We start from the raw sequence: 23067 nt of genomic DNA, 5'->3' as shown, positions 1-23067 counted from the left end.
GTACGGAAAAAAATACAAAACTTTCAAATTTTCAGGTAATATACTTCAGCAGCCCTAGAGTGTTTCGGGTTGCTCTGAGTGAGTGAGAGCACACATCAAATATGTTCCTCAACATGTGATTTCCCGTTTCATACAAACGGGAAATGGCAAGAGTGATGCGCCAGTTTCAAGGAAGATGTGTGACCACGAAGAAGAGCTAATATTATTCCGCGACAATTACTGCTTCATTTAGCTCTAATTAAAGCAAATTATACTCAAAGAACTTGAGAATGAAATAAAATCGTTACGTTTGAGATTTTTTAATCCTTACTGACGAATTGGCAACGTCGCGCGGCCACGCTAACGCATACATCCGACTGGCTAAGATTATTTGCATATTTATTCGATACTGATTAATTAGGTTATCGGACAGCAGCGACGGCCCTCCGTGGCCACTACGGTACATTTGAAGAGCACAAGTCAATCGAAAATCGGCACCGTGACGTAACAGATGAGAAAATTAGAAAAAAAATGGGCCACCCGTAAACACAGTGACCTGATTTAGTCATATAATGTGGAGACCGACGATCGATAGTGGAGGGCAAACTTACAAGGCCGGACGCGTGCCTTCCTACGCTCGCAAGGGCGCTGTTACAGGCTCTACCTGTATATCGGAAGTGCGCTAAGGCGGTGGTGTGTTGCTAACCCACCCCAGACCACCCTCTTTTACCGTTCTAAGATGCGATCGTAATTATGCACGTAAGGCGAAACGATTTGTGTTTGTGTGCCGATCGAATAAGCATTTAGTCACATCTATTTCTATAAACTTCAATCTTTTTGGACTACCCCAACAATTCAAAAACACTACAACACTCGAAGAGCAAATCGGGCATAATACGGATCTGTTTTGTCGAAAGTTGAAGGAGATATTAAGACGACACGAGGAGATATCGAGGTGCTTAAAGAATAGACAAACAAGCTGACAGATCGTCAGATATTCGCAAAAATCATTAAAATTATAATTATTTTAGTAGATTTGGCAACAATCTACTGAACCCACAACTAAAATTAAGAATATCGATAGACAATAGTCTTCATCACGACTTGTTGTTGTTTGTATTATTATTATTATTTGTTTTTTTTATACTTTATCTTTGTATTTCAATGTACTCATCCATTTATTGCACTTTTTTCTTGACTCGCTACAATTACTTTATAGTAAAACCTAGTTAATAAAACTTTTGTAAAAATCAGTTTTCGCAATTTAAATTTAAACTTTAAAGGCCTGCTCACTCCTCAAGAATTTGAATTTGAAAGATGCTTCAAATATGACATGGATATATATATATATATATATATATATATATATATATATATATATATATATATATATATATATATATATATATATATATATATATATATATATATATATATATATATATATATATATATATATATTGGGTGAAGTGTTAGTAACATTAAATATTTAAATAATCTATATCGTAAATTTCGTAACACGTCTCTCAATTTGCTTAAATTTTAGTATTTATTATTTTTCAAATAGACCTTAGATTAGAAAGCTAGTTTAAGATAAAATAAAAAGAATGAGGTGTGTGAATTTCCTATTGAAAACTATGAGCTATCCCAGACCTTTCACTAACCAAAGGCGAAACTGTTTGTAAAGAATATATTTTTTAAAAATTTCATGTAATTTTCATTTCTTTCTTATAATAGATCATTTATTGCTATAAAAAATTTCCTTCCTATATATTTTTTTAATTTGAAATGAAAGATATTAATTACCAGCAGTTTCATAATGATGGGGTTAAGGGTTAATAACAAAATTTTTCAAGTTTCAAACTAAGATGCAAAAAATTATCAAGAAACAACGTAAGCTGTCAGCATTGTAAATATTTTTGGTCAAAAATAATTTAAAGCAAATCGCCAAATGGATAATTGAGATAGTAATTAAGTTAACGATTCTTTTTCAAAATAACAAAAAAAATTTTTCTAAAATTCCAATTATTAAAAAAATGCAATTCATACTTCACAAGCTCTTATATTCGAAAAGGACCACAGGCAACTCCGAATAAATTTGAAAAAAATGTTTCCCTAAAGCATATTTTGTGTACACAAAAAATTGAAAAAAAAAAAGTTTGTATATTTTAATTAACTCTACATCGAAAAATGCATTGGAAAAAGTGTGTATTTCAAAAATTCAAAGTTCAGAGAAATTTGAAAAATAAAAAATTACAAAATCAAAATTATTTCAATCTGACAGGGACATTTGCGGAGTTGTAAGCATTTGCATGGTAATTTTTTAAAATCATTTTCGCCGTAGTCCACGCCAGAAAGAAAACCAGAGCATAAAAAATGATGGGGTTCAGCGAAATTTCAAATTCCATATTTACGAGCCGAATTACAATAAAAATTATTATTATTATTAATTTGGTCATCTCCCACGTTAAAAAAACAATTTACTCAAATTTTATAGGCTTTTATGTTCCAAAAAACCAAAGCAAACGAAGGTGATTAGCTATTGTCAGTGTAAAAAAAAAAGCCTTCAAAAAAAAAAACGTTCCTATAATTCAACAGAAAATAATTGGGTTTGCTTTAAAAATGAAAAGGCAGTTCCCAATGGATTTGAAAAAAAAGTTTGCCTAAATTTACAAACGCACAAATACGAGTTTATCGAACAAAGAAATTTAAAACAAATGCGTTTTCACGATACGCTTCCGATCGAATTCCATACACGCAAAAATTGCAAAAAAAAACAGTTACTATTTTTTAATTAACTCTACGTCGGAAAACTGGTAAAAGTCGGCCCGTGAAAAATTCATTTCGTTCCGCTCGATTATAGCTGGAAAATTGATCGTGTTAAGTTAATCACATGGAATACTCTAATACGGATGGAACAACTCTATATCCAAATGGGGCGGTATCGATTAAAGACGCCCCCAAGAAACGGCAAAGTTCGCGCCGAACTCTCTCCGGTTACCAGTTATCAGATCTCCCTACGGCCCAAAACAATTACAGAAATAAATTATTAAGTCGCATTAAAAATAGAAACGGGACTACTATTTTTAATAAGTCGATAACCATTGTCACTAAATATAGTTACAAAACATTAAAAGCGGAAAATAAACTTTATGTTTGTTTTTAATTTAAAAATAGTAATTCCTCTTTCCCAGTTTAACCGCGGTTATATAAAATACACCCGATTAAAACCCAAGGTACGCCGAATTTCGGTTAATTTAAAAATAGGCTTAAGACACACGTGCGGGTGAGAAGTTCATTCACTACACGCAGATAAATAGACAATAAAACCGTTCCTTTTCTTTTCTTTTAGTATTATTTTAATGTAACGCGAAAAATGAGAGGTGTAAGTGATGGAAATGGAACTGTTGTCCAAGGCACATTTATCAGCAGTATCCACGTGTGACGAATATGAAAAAGAAATAGAAAACGAACTGTTATTGTCGACGAAATGAAAAGAATACATTTTCATAAATTCCGTAAGTTATAAGGGGACCCGGTCGGGGTTAGATCCCTATCGCCGATTTGAAAAAATAAAGACGACCCACGACTCACCTCTGACAATTTTTTTCTTAAATCGCATTACACGCATGAACGAATAAAAAAAAGGAAAACACTGGCACTGAAACGTCGCCGGACGAGCGACGACGAACCGATACACCGGCTTTCGCCTGAAAGATGACTGAAAACTGCTGTAATTTCAGAGAGCACACGGCTGAATATCCAACTGAGGATAGAGACGTGCACCACGCTACATAGTCTCCAACTCTCATCAGGTCGGGCCGAGTTGCCACAATCTGCGTTGCCCGCCACCAGAGCGCGTACATTCATTGGCTGAGCAACCTCGATGACGTGTGCTGCTTATCCAATGACGGGCGACTTTGCTTTTTACGTCTTCACGTAGTCACCTGGAAGATCCAGCGTGGGGTTAACACACATTTCAACTCGTTTACAAAATCTGGCTAACTCCCCATTGTTTTACGGCTCGCTTGTGTCGCCGGATTTTATCAAAACCCCCAACACTCCGAGAATTTCTTTTTTCTAACGATTATATTCCAAATGGACCGATTAAAAGGAAAGAACAAAACCCAGCGCTTTTTTTTAAGTTTAAAAACAATCCCATGCAAAAGACGTGAAATATCAGTAGATCAAAAGAACTAAACATACTTTGTTAAAATACGTTTCCAAAGTTATCAAACTAGAGCTCATATTATAGAGTTATAAATTAGAAAACAGTTATTTACGTCCAAAATTTAAATAGAGAGGTTGAGAACTAAATTTTAGGAAATTTCAATTTGTGTAATTAATTTTTTTAATGCTATATTGTGGATATGTATATTCACAGTAAATGGTTACTTAGTTGTCGTACTTAATGTTAGTTTACTTGGAATACACGATTATTATGATATATAACAGTTTTTTTATCTGACTAGTCAGTAAAATACTTGTAATACTTGGAAATACTACTACAATTAAATCAACATAAATAAGAACTAAAAGTCCAGATTTTAACGACGAAATTATATATTATGACATGACAATTGTTTCGACAAGACCGTGTCTTTATCAAAAACACGGTGTTGTCGAAACAACTGTCATGTCATAATATATAATTTCGTGAAAATCTGAACTTTTAGTTCTTATTTATTTTAATAAATGGATGTTCATCAAGTAAAAGCCACCTCAGTTCAATAATTAAATCAACAGTTAAATAAATTATTAAAAATACCGAATTTTCTACTAGATGTATTTTATATATGTATATTTTTAAATCAAAATTAAATTGATTAATTGGAGTATATTGTCCATATTATTATTACGAGAATTCTATTTTTAAAATTTTAAATTATACCAAAAACGTAAGTGTAAAAGTTTTATTTTTATATATTTGGTTTATTGTGATTTTGGTATGGTTTTTCAGTCCGTGTTATACAGCGTTCGTTTATTTAATGTGAATTAAAAATAATGTCGAATAAAAAAAGTTATTTTTTTTAAAGGATCATTTCAAAGCAAAAATATTTCGAAAATGGTTGTTCCTAGTGACTTGTAATAAGGCAAAAATAATCGAGGAATTCTTTTTCATCGACAGTGTAATAACAAGGTCGAACAAAATGTCATGAGCCTTTGAAATTGAGAAAAAATATGTGCCCCCTAGTTAGAGATAAATTAAGAAAAAATAAGTTAATAAATAAAAATAAAATTAAATAAATTAATTTTTGTTCAAAAATAGAAAAAAAATTAACTGCGCACATAGTTAATAGTTAAACTAGAGCTCATGTTATATAGTTATAAATCAGAAGACAGTCAGCTATTTAGGCCCAAAATTTGCATACCTGTACAGATAAGAAAAATTTGAATTAACCAAAACTTTTCCTAGAGAAGCCAAGAACTAAGTTTTACGAAAATTCGCTCTGCATAATTAATTTTCTTTAAAGCTATATATTTACATTAATTGGTTACTAAGTTTACGTCCTCAATGGTAGTTAAATTGGAATATATGAATATTATGACATTTAGGTACTAGAATACTTGTAATACTCGGAAATACTACTTCAATTAAATCAACAGTTATCATCGAATTTTTTACTAAATATGTATCTAATGTAATGTATGACTTTGTTGGTTATAATTTACATTTTAAAATTTAAATTAAATCGATTGACATATTATTATTACGAGAACATTTCCTCTTCTCCAAGTCCCTCAGTAAAATCCGAAAAAAATATATACAAAAAACGTAAGTGTAAAAGATTTATTTTTATATTTGGTTTATTACGATTTTGGACTGGGTTTTCAGCCCGTTTTATTTCGTGTTCGTCTATTTAATGTGAATTAAAAATAATTTAAAAGAAAAAAACATTGTTCCACGTTTAAATGGATCAATTCGAAGCAAAACATTTCGGAAGTGGTCGTTCTTAGTGACTTGTAATAAGGTAAAAATAATCGAGGAATTTTTTTTTCATCAAAACTGTAATACCAAGGTCAATAAAATGTCATGAGCGTTTAAAATTAAGAAAAAATAATTAAATTTAAATCATATCACAGGTTTTTGTTTTTTTTTACCTTAAAAATACTTAAGAAATCACTCTATTGTTTACTATATTATGTTATTATAGATCTCGCTAGTTAGAATAGAAAAACCGGAGCTGAGGTCTAAAGTGGAAGGCGCAGAACCCAACGCATTTTTTGAAAACAATCCCATTCAAAATAGTTGAAATACCAGTAGTCCAAAACAAGAAAACATATTCTTAAAAAATACGTTTCCATAGATACCAAACTATAGCTCATGTTATAGAGATAAATCAGGAGACAATTAGTTATTTAGGTCCAAAATTTGCGTAATGTGATACCTGTACAGATAAGAAAAATTAAAATTAACCGAATTTTTTTCTAGGGAAGTCAAGTTTTACGAAATTTCACTATGTGTAATTAATTTTTTTAAAGCTTTATTCTGAATATTATCATTAATGTTAGTTGACTTTTAATATATGAATGTTATGTGACATATGTTATATATGTGATATATGTTATATATGTGATATATAAGTTTCTTTAAATCTAAATGTCCACGCTGAATAGCCACTCAAATACACGTAATAATTAACAGTTAAATAATTTATCAAACTCAACGAATGTACTACTAAATATGCATCTAATGTAATATAAGACTTTGTTGGGTATAATTTAGTTTTTTAAATTTAAATTAAATGGATTAAACAAGATTGACAAAATGACAATAACAAAAATTATACGAAAAAAGTAAGTGTAAAAGTTTTATTTTTATAAATAGTTTTCATTCCGTTTTATAGAGTGATCGTTTATTTAATGTGAATTAAAAATAATGACGAATAAAAAAAGTAAAGAACTAAGTTTTTTTTTAATTTTATTAAAGCTATATTCTGTCTTTACAGTAAATGGTTACCGAATTTTCTATTAGATATATTTTATATATTTCAATTTTTAAATCAAAATTAAATTGATTAATTGGAGTATATTGTGCATATTATCATTTCTTCTCCAATTTTAAAAAAATGGTTAGTCCCTTCAGTAGAACCGAAAAATAAAAAAAAAGAAATTATTCAAGTGTCTTTTTAAAAATACTTGCTACTTTTTCTTTAACCAAAAAAACAAGGATTCTTAATACAAATAAAAATACGTTTTTATATTCAACAACCAAATATGACAACGTTCTTCAAAATTTTAAATTTAACAACAATCAGGATAAAAATTAAAGAAAAATTAAAAAAATTGCATAATCTAAAATCCTCGATAATAATATCAAAAACAAATTTAAACTTCGACTTATTTTGAGTTCGTTGATAAAATATTCAGAACAGTAAAATTTCAAAAGGAAACTCAACGTAATTCATTAATAAAATCTCAATAAAGCTCAAGTAATGTAACAATAATTTGCAAGATAATTAATTTTGAAAAGGAGTTTAGAAAATCTACGGGGAAACAAAATTCAATAATTGAACTCCCTAGTCGTGATTTGTTCCTCTACATACAAGTTAAAAACGCTGCGCCAGCAACATCAGATTTATCGTATAGTACAACAACCGCATTAATAAGAATTATTACAAAATATTTGCAACACCAACGGTTTGCCTTATTTCCACCTCGTTGGTTATTGATCGAATTCCATAATCATAATTATATTTGCTGGTTTCGGGATTTGTAAAAGAATTCTATCTTCTCTTACCCATAAACGACAGTGGAGATTCAATAACATAGTTCAGTTTTTTTTTCTGCCAATTAAAACCCAACTGCAACTTGTTCAACAGTTTATCCAACGAAAAATGTTTGTTTGGCAGCACATAAGAGTGACCACATGACGTTTCGCGTATATTTCAAATAGAAGGAACTTCTTGCAGGGTATTATTGTGATTTTGATCTGGTTTTTCATACCGTTTTATTTAATGCTCGTCTGTTTAATATTATTTAAAAATAAAAAAAAATACAAAATTGTTTCACTTTTATAAAAATACATACTTCAAACGAAAATATTTAGAAAAGGGTTGTTCTTAGCGAGGATTTTTGTCACGTAAAATAAGTGAGGAAAGCCTTTTTCCACCAAAAGTTTAATACAGCCTTTGAAATTGAGATATGACCTGTAGGCAGTGTTCCTAGCTAAATTAAAAAAATAAAAAATTTCACCCTCACGTATCAATTTTGGTTCAAAAATCTGAAAAAGTAAAAAATATATATAAAATCTTAACTCCCACTATTTCGAATACGGAGCATTTAATATTACACCTTTTACCACAAAATATTTCAGAAATCACCCTATCAAATATCAGGGTATATAAAAAAATATCTACTATCCAAAACAACTATTTAGAAAAATATTTATAATAAGTACATATTGCAGTGAAATGCGCATTTTATATTTCAAATAGGTCTAAAACTTGTCTGTTCCTTAAATTGCATAAATAATAAAATACACAAAATTACAATTTTGGTTACCTATGTCATGCGTACTAAACAAATTGTAGTAAATATTATATAACACAAATAAATGACTTAGGACATCCCAGAGCATAATTAAAAGAACTTGTCTAATTCTTGTTTAGATCATTTAAGTTTAATATTTTTTTATAATACAAAATATTTAAATTTACTTACCACAAGCAAAACATTTCGTAGCTCTTGCTTATAGTTTCGACAAATACAGGGTGTTTTCTAATTGAATTTTAATAATTAAGGGGGCGATTTTTGGGTCCATTTTAAGAAGAAAACTTCATATGAACAACGTCCTAAACGTCTTAACTTTTGAGATACGGGCTGATAAAATTTTCAAAAATAAATTCCAGATGTCTATTTTGTCAGACATTTCTTCTTTTTTTTTCAATCCGAAGTACGGTTTTTGCTTTAAAAAATAAAAACCCGTTCTCTGAATAGTCATAACAATATCGTTAATATGACAGCATGCAGAGAATTTTTATCATTACGAGGGCAGCGCCAAAATTTCACGGCTTGAATATGAAAGAAACAAAGTAAGTAACATTTTTTTATTATTTTTCAATATAATGCCCCTTAACTTCAATACACTTATTATATCTCTTTATTAACAACTCAATCCCTTTAAAAATATATTCTTTTGGTTTGTCTGCAAAATGAACTAAAACAGCCTCTGTTAACTCAACTTCGTCGTTAAACTGCCGTCCACGTAAGTCCTTTTTCAAATATCCAAACAAATAATAGTCGCTGGGTTCCATATCTGCACTACAGGAAGGATGATCTATCTGTTGGAACCCACACTCTAAAATGGCTGCTTGTGCAACACCAGCAGTATGGACAGGTGCATTATCGTGCAAAAGACGCACGCCTCTAGTCAGTTTTCAATAATGTTGCGTAATATTTACCATTGACAGTGGTATTAGTTTCTTTAAAATCTATGAAAAGAATTCCTTCACAATCCCAAAAGATCGTGGCCATCACCTTTTTTGTTGACAGGCAGACTCTAAATTTTCTAGGAGGTGCTTCACCCTTACGACGCCACTCCATTGATTCTTTTTTCGATAAAGGGTCATAATAGAGAACCATAGTTTCATCTCCCGTCACAATAGTTTCCATCACAGGCTTCGGCTCCGACCCACAGCGTTCCAAAAAAGACAGCGCACACTCGACACGGCGTTGTTTTTGAATAGCCGAAAGCTCTTTAGGAACCCATCTTGCACTAACCTTATGCATACCTAAATGATCTTGTAGGATTCGATTAGTTATAGTTTATATCTAGTTACAGTTAGGTTAGTAATTTTTGAGAATTCCTTGACTTTTAAAAGTCGATCACTCAATACCACCTCTTCCACAATCGCAACAATATCTTCCGTTATGACCTCCACTGGTCGACCAGTTCTTGAATCATCTTCAAGGGACTCCTGTCCCAATCGAAAACGTTTTGGCCAATCTTTAACTACAGAATATGAAGGAGAACTTTGATCGTACACACCATCCAGCCTTTCTTTAATAATTTTAGGTGTCAACCCTTTTTTCGTCAAAAACTTTATCCTCAATTTGCCTTATTTGCGACATTTTTTCGGACACGTCTTGTTTAAAATGCTGTCAATAAAAAACCATTTGACGCAAGACTTCAATTTTTGTTTTCGCAGTCTACTAAGATATATATTTAAAGGAAGACATAGTTTTATCGTGATACTGGAGCTGCATCTATGTCAGGCCGGGAACTTTTGGCGCTAACCTCGTATTTCTTACTTAAGAAATTGTCTATCTGTTTTATTAAAATGCTTCAAAAAATCAAATACGAAGTACGTAAACTCTGAGGTGTATTTTTGAAATTTTTAAAGTGCACGGTAATATGAGGAAAAGAGCCCTCAAGATGCAGAACACTTTTCACAAATTATCTAGTCTCTAGGTTCTACTTTTCTTCAAAAAGGTTGTTATTAATTGACATACAATTTCGTTAAAAATTATTAATCGCAGGTAGCGTTTTTTTAAAATAAAAATCGTTTGTTTCATTTATCTTGTTGTTAGTGTGTTATGTAATTTCATTAAAACCGTAAAAGTAAAAAGAGCAGTCTTCTATTTTTTTTTTCTGAAGACGATAATAACTAAAAACTAGAAATTTTGTTTTAGGCAGATGTTTCATTTTTCACAAAAAAAATTGATAGAAAAGATCCTTTAAATGAATGTCCGAATCTATTTCGTTAAATTTGACAGCATCCTATTGAAAAAAAAAGGTTATTTTGGAAGATGATTTTTCAATAATTGGCTTTTATACTAAAAAAGTAAAAGTAAGTAAAAGTAAAAAGAGCAGTCTTCTAATTTTTTTTTCTGAAGATGATCATAACTAAAAACTAGATATTTTGTTTTAGGCAGATGTTTCATTTTTCAAAAAAAAACTTTATAGAAAAGATCCTTTAAATGAATGTCCGAATCTATTTCGTTAAATTTGACAGCATCCTATTGAAAAAAAAAGGTTATCTTGGAAGATGATTTTTCAATAATTGTCTTTTATACTAAAAAAGTAAAAGTAAGTAAAAGTAAAAAGAGCAGTCTTCTAATTTTTTTTCTGAAGATGATAATAACTAAAAACTAGATATTTTGTTTTAGGCAGATGTTTCATTTTTCACAAAAAAACTTGATAGAAAAGATCCTTTAAATGAATGTCCGAATCTATTTCGTTAAATTTGACAGCATCCTATTGAAAAAAAAAAGGTTATCTTGGAAGATGATTTTTCAATAATTGGCTTTTATACTTTCATATTTTTTATTCCGTATGCTGACAGTGTATACAATTTTTAGGATATTCAAACAAAATTCGTATGTAACACGCAATAGGCAATATACAATTTAAACCCCCAAAATCTGCATTGTCAATAGAAAAAATCTACCACCTGTCAGAAAAGCATATGCCACCAAATACGGAAGCTTTAAAACATTAAAACGAATTTCATTTGGAATAATTCCAGTGATAAGTATAATCCTGCGGTTACCTATTGTCTCCAATATATCGCGTTCGGTTGATAAATAATGCAATTAATAAATATGAGTATATTTCACTTTGATTGAGGTTATTGAGTACATAGCCTGGTGGAAACAAACTGACAAATTGAAGGGGGGATAAACAGCTTTGTGTATATCACCGCTGCTGTTACGTAATTCCCAATAACCGCCGGTACATTTCAGCAGAAGAAATACTTAGGGGGGGGGGGGGGGGCAAGAGTTGTGAGAGAATCCTCAAGGTTTCAATACTTTAATAAACATCATCGGAGACTGTACGTATTTGAGATGAGTTAAATGCTAAAGAAATTGAAGAGATTATATGATATTAAAACAAAATAATAGAAAATAAATCTTAGTCAATATTTATTTACTATGGTTTTCTTATTAAGCAATGAGAGATTAGAACCAATTATATTCAAAAGAGTCGCAACAGCGTGATTTCATTCCGCACTAGACTTATGAATTGATTAGAATTGCATTTTTTAAATATATATATTTTTTAATATTGATTCAGTTTAGTCTAGTGCAAAGTCAAATCGCCTGGCAAGCATTGCATTGAACTGAGGTGGCTTTTACTTGATAAAAATCCATTTATCAAAATAAATAAGAACTGAAAGTACAGATCTTCACGAAATTATATATTTTTACATGGCAATTGTTTCGACAACACCGTGTCTTTATCAAATGTAATATTTACAAACTACCTGCTACTATATATACCGAAAAATGACCATAAAACCTTAATTAATGTTGTTGTGAGAATGTGAGTTCAATAAAGGAGAGGTATTTAAATTTAATTGAACGTTAAGCAATACATTTGAATGTCTCATTTTGTTAATCTCCCTGGCTTCCAATAAATTTAATTTTCTACTTTTTGTGGCTGTATGAAAAATATCAAAATTGTCCTCAAAAATGTGTTTTTCTGTATTTAAGTGTGCAGCATAATTAGAATCTGGACTATTGTTTTTAAACGCTCTTTTGTGTTCGTTAATGCGTTTCTTGAAGGATTGTCCAATATAAATTTTAGGACAAGATCCGCATTTCAACCTGTAGATACTTGATTTTTGACAATTCGTTTTATTGTTTTTTACAAATTTTCCTATTGTGTTGTTAGTTCCGAAAGCTATATTTAAACCAACATTTTGACAAATGGTTTGAAACTTTTTCACTAGGTTCTCCTATGTATGTAATTGTTTTAAATTGTTCATATTCTGTATTAGGTTTCGGATAAAATGTCCGTCCGTTCCAACAAATTTCACTATCGAGATTGAACAGGATAACTCTATTAATTTTTTATACTTAACTATTACGAAAACGCAAAACAAATTAGATTTTTCCATTTATCATAAACCTTCACACACGGACACAGTCATACATAACAGCTCAAATCACCCTTATGCACACAAAATGACTTTTCACTCTTTTATACACACTTCTTAATACGCCACGTTCAATAGAAAATTACAACAAAGAACTTAATATCATTAAACAAATTACCTTGAACAACGGCTACAATCCGTCCATTATAGATAAAATTATAAATAAAAAACAAATCCAGACAACAGTAAACTCTATTTATCCGAAACCTAATACATTTGAAACAATTACATACATAGGAGAACCTATTGAAAAAGTTTCAAAACATTTGTCAAAATGTGGTTTAAAAATAGCTTTCAGAACTAACAACACAATAGGAAAATTTTTAAAAAACAATAAAACGAAATGTCCAAAATCTCAAAAATCAGGTGTCTACACATTAAAATGCGGATCTTGTATTAAAATTTATATTGGACAAACAGGTAGATCCTTCAAGAAACGCATTAACGAACATAAAAGAGCGTTTAAAAACAATAGCCCAGATTCTAATTATGCTACACACTTAAACATAGAAAAACACATTTTTGATATTTTACATATAGCCACAAAAAGTAGAAAATTAAATTTATTGGAAGTCATGAAAATTAACAAAATGAGACATTCAAATCTATTGCTTAACAATCAATTAGATTAAAAATACCTCTCCTTTATTGAACTTAAATTCTCACAACATTAATTAAAGTTTTATGGTCATTTTTCGGTATATATAGTAGCAGGTAGTTTGTAAATATTACATCTGATAAAGACACGGTGTTGTCCAAACAATTGTCATGTCAAAATATATAATTTCGTGAAAATCTGAACTTTTAGTTCTTATTTATTTTGACTTACTATGCATAACAATTCTGACGTGAGATTTTATTCGCATGTTGTTTTGTGATCACGCGTTGGGACACTTCGATTTTCTTTTAAATAATTAAATAGACAGTTATCTAAAACGCAACAAGGGTAGAAAATGCGAGCAAAAAGTAGTGATACATTCATATTAAGCAAGGTCTATTCAGTCGCCAGAAAAGCAACGAGTTCGTTATCATAAATATTTGTGTATGATAGCATATTAAACGTGAATTACTGAAATCGCCATGCTTGAAAGTGACACCTGAGGAGCGCTCATTCAAATCCAGAAAACTCCAGTTTATAGATAAAATTTAAATTGAGGGGATTTCAAAGTTTTATCGATTCGTTGTATAAGACTCGTTGAAAATCAGGAAAATACATTTTCATTTGCATGTAGATATTAGTTCAGTCTAAAATAGGACGTATCCAAAAGTTATTCATGTTTTTCTCGAAATTAATTTATATGGATATGTCTGCTTTTTAATACCCAATACTTTCACGATACACAACCTAAACAAACGATCTCTTAGATATTGATAGTGAAGGAACTATATTCAGTATTCAGCAAAAAACTGGCATCAACTAAATGCACTACAGAGCGAGATTTTAGCAATATTAGCCAGTGGTTTAGGTATAATAAACTAACGTTAAACACTACGACAAAATTTCTTTCTTTTACATCTTATTCTAATACTCTAGCACCAATTAAAACCATCAAACTGGAACAAAATAATTAAATTCTAAAGACTGACTCTGCAAAATATTTCGGTTAAATTAATGATAGTCACCTAAGGTGGGACAAACAAATTAAACATTAGCTTAATAAAACAATATTTCTACTTGCCAGGCTTTCTCATCCTAAAGGTTACTTAAATGTTCATGATCTTAAAACCTTTACTACTCCCTCTTTGAATAGCAAATAAATTACAGAGTTGTATTATTCGCAAAAGGGGATACTAAAATTAATATTTAATAAAAATCGTTTTAGATTTGTAGATTTGTGAGTTTATCTTGATTCTGACCCAACTGTGACTGTATCCTAGATGGTAAAATGGCCTCCTGTAGTTATATTAAGTCTGAACAAGCACTAGCAAGCAATAAATATTGCTTTAGTGCTGAATAGTTTGCTCATTAATATATGGATTATTGTTATATTAAGTTAACATTTATTTTCATGAATAAACTTTATTATTATTATTATTACTATTATTATTATTTTACGACTATTGTAAGGTCGGGGAAAACTAGTGACGACTTCAATAGAAAAATTCAGACCTACAAAATATAGATATTAAAAAAAAACTAGTAATAGTTGAATTCACAGGTCAATACCAAAGCCCCTAAGACGAAGTGTCAAAATAGATCAAGATGATGTAACTAAAAATTCCCATACAAAAATTCTAGTTAGAGAACGCGATTGCCAATTAAGGTGGTCCAAACAAATATACCATGCCTCAAAAAAAGTTAAAAGTGCATATTTTGCTATATTAACATTGACATCTTCGTTAACTATCATAAATTTATACTATACTCTTACAATATCTTAGGTTGGCTAAGAGCTTAAAACCGCTAGTCATATACATACGATTTTAGAACTAAAGACTGAGAGGAATTTATTTAATTAAGCTCTTATATTTTTAAAACTTTCAAACAAGGTCTGGCATTCACTCTTAGTCGACAAAAAACAAAATAACTCAGTTAAAAAGATTTTATAACTATTGCTATTGCTATGCTCAGAAATTCAAAAAATATTTAAAATATTTACTGACAATAAATGTTTTTGTGTGATACACTTTGGCCCCGTGTTTGTTACTGTTTTCCAGTAATATTTTTCAATTTGTTTCTTTTATTTAATATTTATCTTTATAATTTATAAAAACATTGTTATCTTTCGTGAGAAAATTTTCATTTGTTATGCAGTTTAAGCAAACATAACTCAAGCCGTGGTTATCGATAGATATGATACAGGTGAATAATAAATTATAATTATAATTATTATAAATTATAATTACAATTATAAATGAAATTATAAATTATAATTATAATAATAAATTATAAGCATATTCAGTATGATGTTTGAATAGCTACGTGGATACGTGAATCTTGACGATTGTAAAATATCTATAAAAATTATAATTGCCTAAAAATATGAAAAAAAAATGTTTTTTTTAACGCTTTCTGCTACAGAATTAAATAAAGCATATTTAGCCGTAACACAGGCGACTCCTGAACTCAGAGCGTTGTAATTTTTTTTCTCTTTTCAAGGCACAATGCGCAAAAATTTCATCGAGAATTCAATATGGCTTTTATTATGTGTGGCCCCTTTATCGATCCCCGACAACTTCTCGACACAGAGTTTGAATTTCCATTCGAGAGTATATATAAAAATCCGTCCAAAGGTTTCTACATTTTGAAGAGCCTGTGTGTTTGTGCTTGTATATGTTTTTTTAATTCGCGTTCAAATCCGCGACCAAATAACAGCAGTTTGAGCAGTTTTAGCTTCTCTCCAGAAAAACGTTTAAAACTCACCACGTCGTTCAAGTATATAGTGTATATGAATACGACAGATTAGAAAACTGACTTCAATTTTAAGCTGGGAAAATTCAATTATCAAATTTTTTTCTTAAAAAAAAAGACAATTATCAAATACTGAAATTCAAAGGACCAAATGAACACTGAGGTTTTATTTACCATATATAAATAAAATTAATTTAATACCTTAATAACTTACCTGTAATACTTTAATAACTAAAAGAAAATTAGGTGTCCTCTGCTAGCTACTAAATTTTAAACAAAAAACGATACGCAATACAACTTCGAAATATAATTTTTACAAAGAATAACCCTGTTAATCCAATTGGCCATATATTTCACGAATTTTGATTTACAGCTAATAATTTAATTGCGAAAAGAACGATTTTCAGGGTCTTTTAGATTTTTGTCAATAATCGAAAAACCGTGTACATTATCGAAAAATGGCTGAAATAAAAGTTGTAGTCCTCGAGTTTCCGCGTTTTACGGTTCAAGAATGTTGCCGATCGGTTTAATAATTTTCGAGATATGAATTTTTTTATACAGCGCAAAATGACCACAACAAAATTTTCGAAAATTTTTAAAAAATATTTGCCAATGCCGGAGTGCACCTAGCTTTTATATTTTGCATGCCTGGGTGAACTTCTACCAACGTGCCAAATTTGAAGTCAATAGCTGCAAATTCCGAGCACTTGGTGCATTTTTCACCATAACACGTTATATCTCGAACACCCTGTACAATATGCGAACACTTTAAATACAAGAGTTTTCGCTCTCTCTATGTGCTAAACTGTCATGTAGAAGAAACCGCCGACCATTACCATTATTTGCAATTACAGTCAATTTTCCTTTAAAATTTTCAGATTTTTGGCAATACCGGCGCACCCTGTATATTTTCAAAAAACTGTCAACAATAAAAATTTATGGGCGTCAATATTCTGCTTCTCGTTGTTCAAGAATTTTTTCTATCCGATAAACAATTTTCGAGCAATAGTCACTTTTTGGTTTTTGAAAAAAAACGGTTTTGGAATTTTGAAAAATACTTCCCATTCCCCGATCCCTCTCAATTTCAATAGTACCGTCGCGGGACTAAGCTCTATACTTTTGAAAAATTTCAAATCGATCGATTCAAATTTCGAACACTTACCGTGTTTCATAGCGATGTCCAAAAAACAGCTGAAAATCGAAAAAAAAAAAAAGATGGACACCAAAGTGCGATCGCAGCCATTTTTACATATGTTGTGCGGATCGTGGGTGGCAAAAAAGGAGCCAAATTTCAACAACGTACCTTAATCCGTTCGAAATTTATGGCTATAAATGGGTTCGGTCTACACAGAACGGAGAACAGAAAAAAAAAATTTTTTTCGACCACGATTCGTTCTGTGCCAATGGCGGTCGCCTAGGACCAACCGGTACCGAGATCTGGAGTTTAGTGAGGAGCGCGTATTCTTTCGAAAATAATCGATTTCATCGATTTTTCGAAAGTAACAAGCATTTGAATAGAAAAAAATTACAAAAATTAATTTAGTCGATAGTTTGATTAGTGTTGATTATAAATCAAAACTCGAACAAAAACATAAATTAAATTTAAAAAAATTGCCGTTATTGCATTCCACATATTAAGATGGATTGGTTTTCCCAGGTATTGAAAAAAATAAACAACCAAGCGACTTTTGAGAGTCTAAAATAGAAGAGAATTACAATCATGCAATGAAAATAAAATGATGCCAAAAAGATCTACAACTATAAATGAACAAGGCTAACAAAACCTGGTCATTTCCATGAAGCTTTTCCACTTCTGTGCGCCAATGGGAAATTAAAAAGTAAACTTTTTATCTAATCTAATAGAGTCGATTCACAAGAGACTTGAAGTATAAATGAACAAGATTAACAAAACCTGGTCAATCCCATAAAACTTTTCCACTATTGGGCCGCAATAGGAAATTTCACAAAAACTTCAATCTAAACCCAATGTATTTATTACGAAGGCAATAGCAAATTTTGCAAAAAAATCTGAGCTCTAAACTCGGCTTGAATAAACATAAATTAAGAGAAAAACGGAAATAGTTTAACCTGGGTATCACTACAACTAACTTTAGACAACTGTTTAACTCATAAATATTATAATAAGGAGTAAATCACAAGTAACATGATGTCATATAATAGTAAAGCATTTGTACGAAGTACATGTATTATAATTTAGCTGAGTTTGTCTGGATTTCAACGCATTTCAACAGTTAATTCTGGTGAGGTTATTAAAATAATAAATTTATACACTGGAGTTTCTATCAAACAAGGTAAAAAGGGAGAAATTAGGCTAACAACCCGATTAATCGGCAAATGAACAACAAACAATTGTAGCGTATTAATCTGGCAGCTTCAGCATTTGCCAACAATTTGTAACGTTTATTTTGTGCAAATAAATACAATGCGTTTATTATTGTTTGTAGGATGATGGAAAAGCACAAACATTTTTTATATGTACAATTTGAAAAATATATAAGCATATTATAACAGACAACTCGCCTATTATTGCAAAAATAAATATTTGGTAGGAATAATTAATTATTAATTAAACTTTTTTTACCAATATTAGCAAGTGGGTTAAATATATTAAACTGACGTAAAATAACACTAAGACAAAATTTCATATCTTACTCTATTACTCTACCACCCTTTGAAACCATCAAACTGGAACAAAATAATGAAATTCTAAATACTGACTCTGCAAAATATTTGGGCATAATTATTGATAGTCATCTTAAGTGGGACAAACAAATTAAACATTAGGTTAATAAAACAACATTTCTACTTGCGAGATTTTCTCATCTTAAAAATTACTTAAATATTCATCATTTTAAACAAGTTTACTACTCCCTATTTGAATCGCAAATAAATTACGGAATTGTGGTTTGGAGAAGAATAATAGATTGTTATTTGGAAGAAGTGGGTACTAACATTCATATTTAATAAAAATCGGTTATACTTTAGTTATCTTAACACTCAACAAGCACTTGCTTCAGTGCTGAACCGTTGGCTCAATAATATATGTATTAATTTCATTATGTACTATAAACTTTATTGTCAAGTTATATTTACTAAAATATTGTTTAACTTTCCTGTAAAACTCAATATCACGTCAAACTAGTTTGTAATGGATCAAATCAAAGCAGCTAGTGCTAACCAATACTAACTAAAACATTAGTCCCGAGGCAAACGTAAAAATTAGATTTGATTAGCTTTGGTGAGGTTTTGCTCCTTGCTTTCTGACAGATAAATCACTAGAATAGAGTAAATTTGGCCTAGGACAAACTAGTGTGGTCTGAAATCGGGTTTGGCAGGTAACATATACGAGGAAATACAAGGAAATACTCTTTATTGACAGCACGACCTTGTGGTAAGAACTCTTGATGAACCACGACACGATGATCAATGAGAGCAGTAAGCAAAACCTTGACATTTGATCGAAATTGACGTGGTTTTTTCGGAGTTGGCGTTTCTGGGTCTTCCATTGGTTTCGACGTCATAGCAATATACTCATGATTCGTCACCAGTTATGCCCTTTTTGAGCATATCTGGATCGTCATTGACGTCGTTTAACAGCTCCTGAGCGATGACGCTCCTTCGACGGCCCTTTTGTTCAAAATTAAGTAGTTTCAGAACAAATTTTGTTGCAACAATTTCATGCTCAAAACTTCGGGAAAAATTTCATGGCACGAATCGATAGAGATGCCGACGTCTTCAATGATTTCTCTAATAGTGATTCGACTTTTTCAACGCTTTCATCAGTTACTGACGTGCTGGGGCGTCTCGGCCATCTTGGAAAAGCTTGCACCACCTATAAACATTCTTTTTTGCTCAAAGTAGATTCACCATATGCCGTTGTCAACATTTCAAGTGGTTTGCATCACTGTAATCCATTTTTTAAACAAAATTTGATACAAAACCCTTTTGCCATTTTTTTTTACAGCAGAGAATAGCCAAGTACACAGCACTAGCGCCTAATATGTACCAACATAACAAAAGAAAATATATCGAAGATCGAATGTCCGTAGCCGTCCCAATTACACCTCGTACACTCGCACCGGGCAGTTGCATCAGTATGAAAGTTGCAGAATAATTTCCAAATAGCAAGCTTGGGGTAATGCAAAATTGGAAGAAATAATAATTCAACGTTAGAATGAGCCGTATGCGCATGAACTATTTCCGGTATTTAGCGTAGTGTAATAGTAAATTTCACAAACTGCTCTTAAAAATAATTTTACAACAGCGCGAGGAAGCGAAACCTCGAAGGCCAAATTCAAATAATCATAATAAACCGCGCATATATTACAAATGAACCCTGCATTATGTGCCGAACGCGCAGAAGTGTTAAAGCAATCTGGAGCCGTAAAAACCTAATGGCCGAAACGCACTGTAAAATTGATTACTTCGTATTTCCAACGCGGGATATTTTTACTCGGGCAAAATACCCTGTGACCGAAGGCACTTAATTCTGGTTTTAGCACTTTTCCACTAACTGCCGTGCTACTGCATGCAACAATTCCGCAAGGGGTCAGCACAATCGGTCTAATTCCCGCCAGCTCCCTTTGTTGTCCTTTTATTCGTTTATAACGAAAACACCAAAGTGTATCAAAAGTTGAAAAATTTGCAGTAAATAAAAAGCGATAACGCCGCATCTACGTCACCTATCTGCCGGGCAAAAAAACATTCAACGATAAGAAATTAACCTTTTTTAATTAATAATATAGATAGGTCTATCTTAATCTTTAATGTTACTTTAAGTATCCCAATTATTCGCGAAGAATTAAATGATATATACGAGATGGTTCTTCGATGATGCCGGAATGGAAAGGACGACCACTTATCGACTATCCTGACTGTTCGTTAACCGTGATCAAAGCTATGCATGAAGAGCATGTTTGATGTTGAACAATACCGTCAAAGCGATCAAATCAACCCACTGACCTATAAACAACATTCGGGCAATGCGAAAATGGCAGGTTCGGGTGCTTAAGACTGAAATCAATGCAATTACGAATTCCCTGCATGCTACAAGCGGAGTTGCCAGCGATACGATGCTTTATTTAGCTAATTAACAACCACAAAGGCTACAAAAGATTTATAAGAAAATATACTCTAATTACACATTTACTTTAATTTGGAGATTAATTACCGTATTTTGAATCGATAATAGTAAAATATTAGCGACAGTTCGACATATACGGCGATTTTATACAACACCATCGCCATTTCTCGCATCTCAGTTTCCAGTGTCTACTGTCCTTCCGATCCCTCTCTCGGAGACCTCTTTGCTGACCTCTAGGTCAGTTTAGCATGTCTTTAGGTCACCTTTCATCTCTCATTCGGTGAACATGACCCCTAGCTTCAATTGTGTCCATGATGGATGTAGTAACTCCCATTCAATTGTTGATCTCCTCATTAAGTACGTGGTCTTGTAAAGTTGATCTGCGTCATGCAAAAATGCATACAAATAGTACCAAAATCTAAGTTTAGTGTAAAACGGGAATTATAATAAAAGATTTAAATCCAGATAATATATAAATAGTGAATAACCACACATAAAAAATTAAAAAAAAATGCTAACGATTTGATCAAAATTAAACATAATTTTGCTTCATTGGTACTTTTTAATAAATCAATAAGACGCTACACGCTTCTTGAAACTTAAAGTACATGATAAATTTTAATACTTATTCTTACTAAAAAACAAATATTGTCTGCATTTGCAATATTATTTTAAATGTTTAAAATTACAATTTAAACATGTTATAGATTTAAAACGAAAAGGCCACAAAATTTGGCGATTTATCGCCTTTGTACTCTCAGTTGGGAATAGTCACATGACAGCAGATCCTCTATTCTTTTTAAAATGATAAAGAAATCTTTTAGAAGTGACAACCGACCGTCATCGAAATATGAACGTTCAAGTTTGATTAATGTAATTATCTTATTATTATAAGAGAACGAAAAACTTCCTTTTGTAATAAACAAGTAATAATAAGTCAAAATAAATAAGAACTAAAAGTTCAGATTTTCACGAAATTATATATATTTACATGACAATTGTTTCGACACCGTGCCTTTATCAAATGAAATCAACATTTGATAAAGACACGGAGTTGTCGAAGCAATTGTCATGTAAAAATATATAATTTCGTGAAAATCTGAACTTTTAGTTCTTATTTATTTTAATAAATGGATTTTCATCAAGTAAAAGTCACCTCAGTTCAATGTTTAATAATTTGTTTTAAACGTGACTCATTTTAAAACAAATACGCGATATATTAAATATACGCTAAACGAAAATTGTCGATGTTTTAAAGTGACTAAACTAATAATTTATAAACAAATCTAAATGTTACATTTTGATTAGTTAATTTTAGAAATGAGTTGATTTATTACAAGGTGATTCCTTGTGCATTTTAAAACGCAACGAGTGTGGCTAACTTTAGATTTTTGAAAAAAATGTCTCGAATCGAATTAATTCAAAAATATATATAATAGGGTGTTTAGCCGAGAGTTAGCCCAATTTAGTAGGTAAATAGATTTTTTTAATGAACCTATACCCTAAACTTCCATAAATATTTTGAATCATTACTCGTTAAATTGGTAGTATTTAAGACTAAGTATGAACAAGGATATAACTTATAGATCACAAAAGCGTATAAAATACGTTTTAGAAATATTAAAAAAAACATGCAACAGTGAAAATCTTAAAAATCTTACAAAAGAAGCAATATAAAAAAACAAACCATCTTAATAATTGGTATTCCAAGGGGACCACATACATATCCAGCAAGTTTGGCTAACCAT

General features: G+C 31.0%; 1 protein-coding gene across 8 annotated transcripts in view; it reads right to left on the bottom strand.

The window, feature by feature from the left end:
• Positions 1-23067, bottom strand: part of LOC132708646 (myocyte-specific enhancer factor 2) — a 94989-nt gene that overhangs the window by 16904 nt on the left and 55018 nt on the right. Inside the window, exon 4 of one of the 8 annotated variants that reach the window (XM_060681101.1) lies at positions 3574-3926. The exons of the other annotated variants lie outside the window; for them this stretch is intronic. The gene's annotated coding sequence lies outside the window, so the exon portion shown is untranslated. The remainder of the gene's footprint in view (positions 1-3573; positions 3927-23067) is intronic. 8 annotated transcript variants of the gene reach the window in all.

Source organism: Cylas formicarius, unplaced genomic scaffold, assembly GCF_029955315.1.
Source record: "Cylas formicarius isolate icCylForm1 unplaced genomic scaffold, icCylForm1.1 PGA_scaffold_12__32_contigs__length_19106922, whole genome shotgun sequence".
NCBI lineage: Eukaryota > Metazoa > Arthropoda > Insecta > Coleoptera > Brentidae > Cylas > Cylas formicarius.
This window is presented reverse-complemented; position numbering and strand designations above follow the sequence as displayed.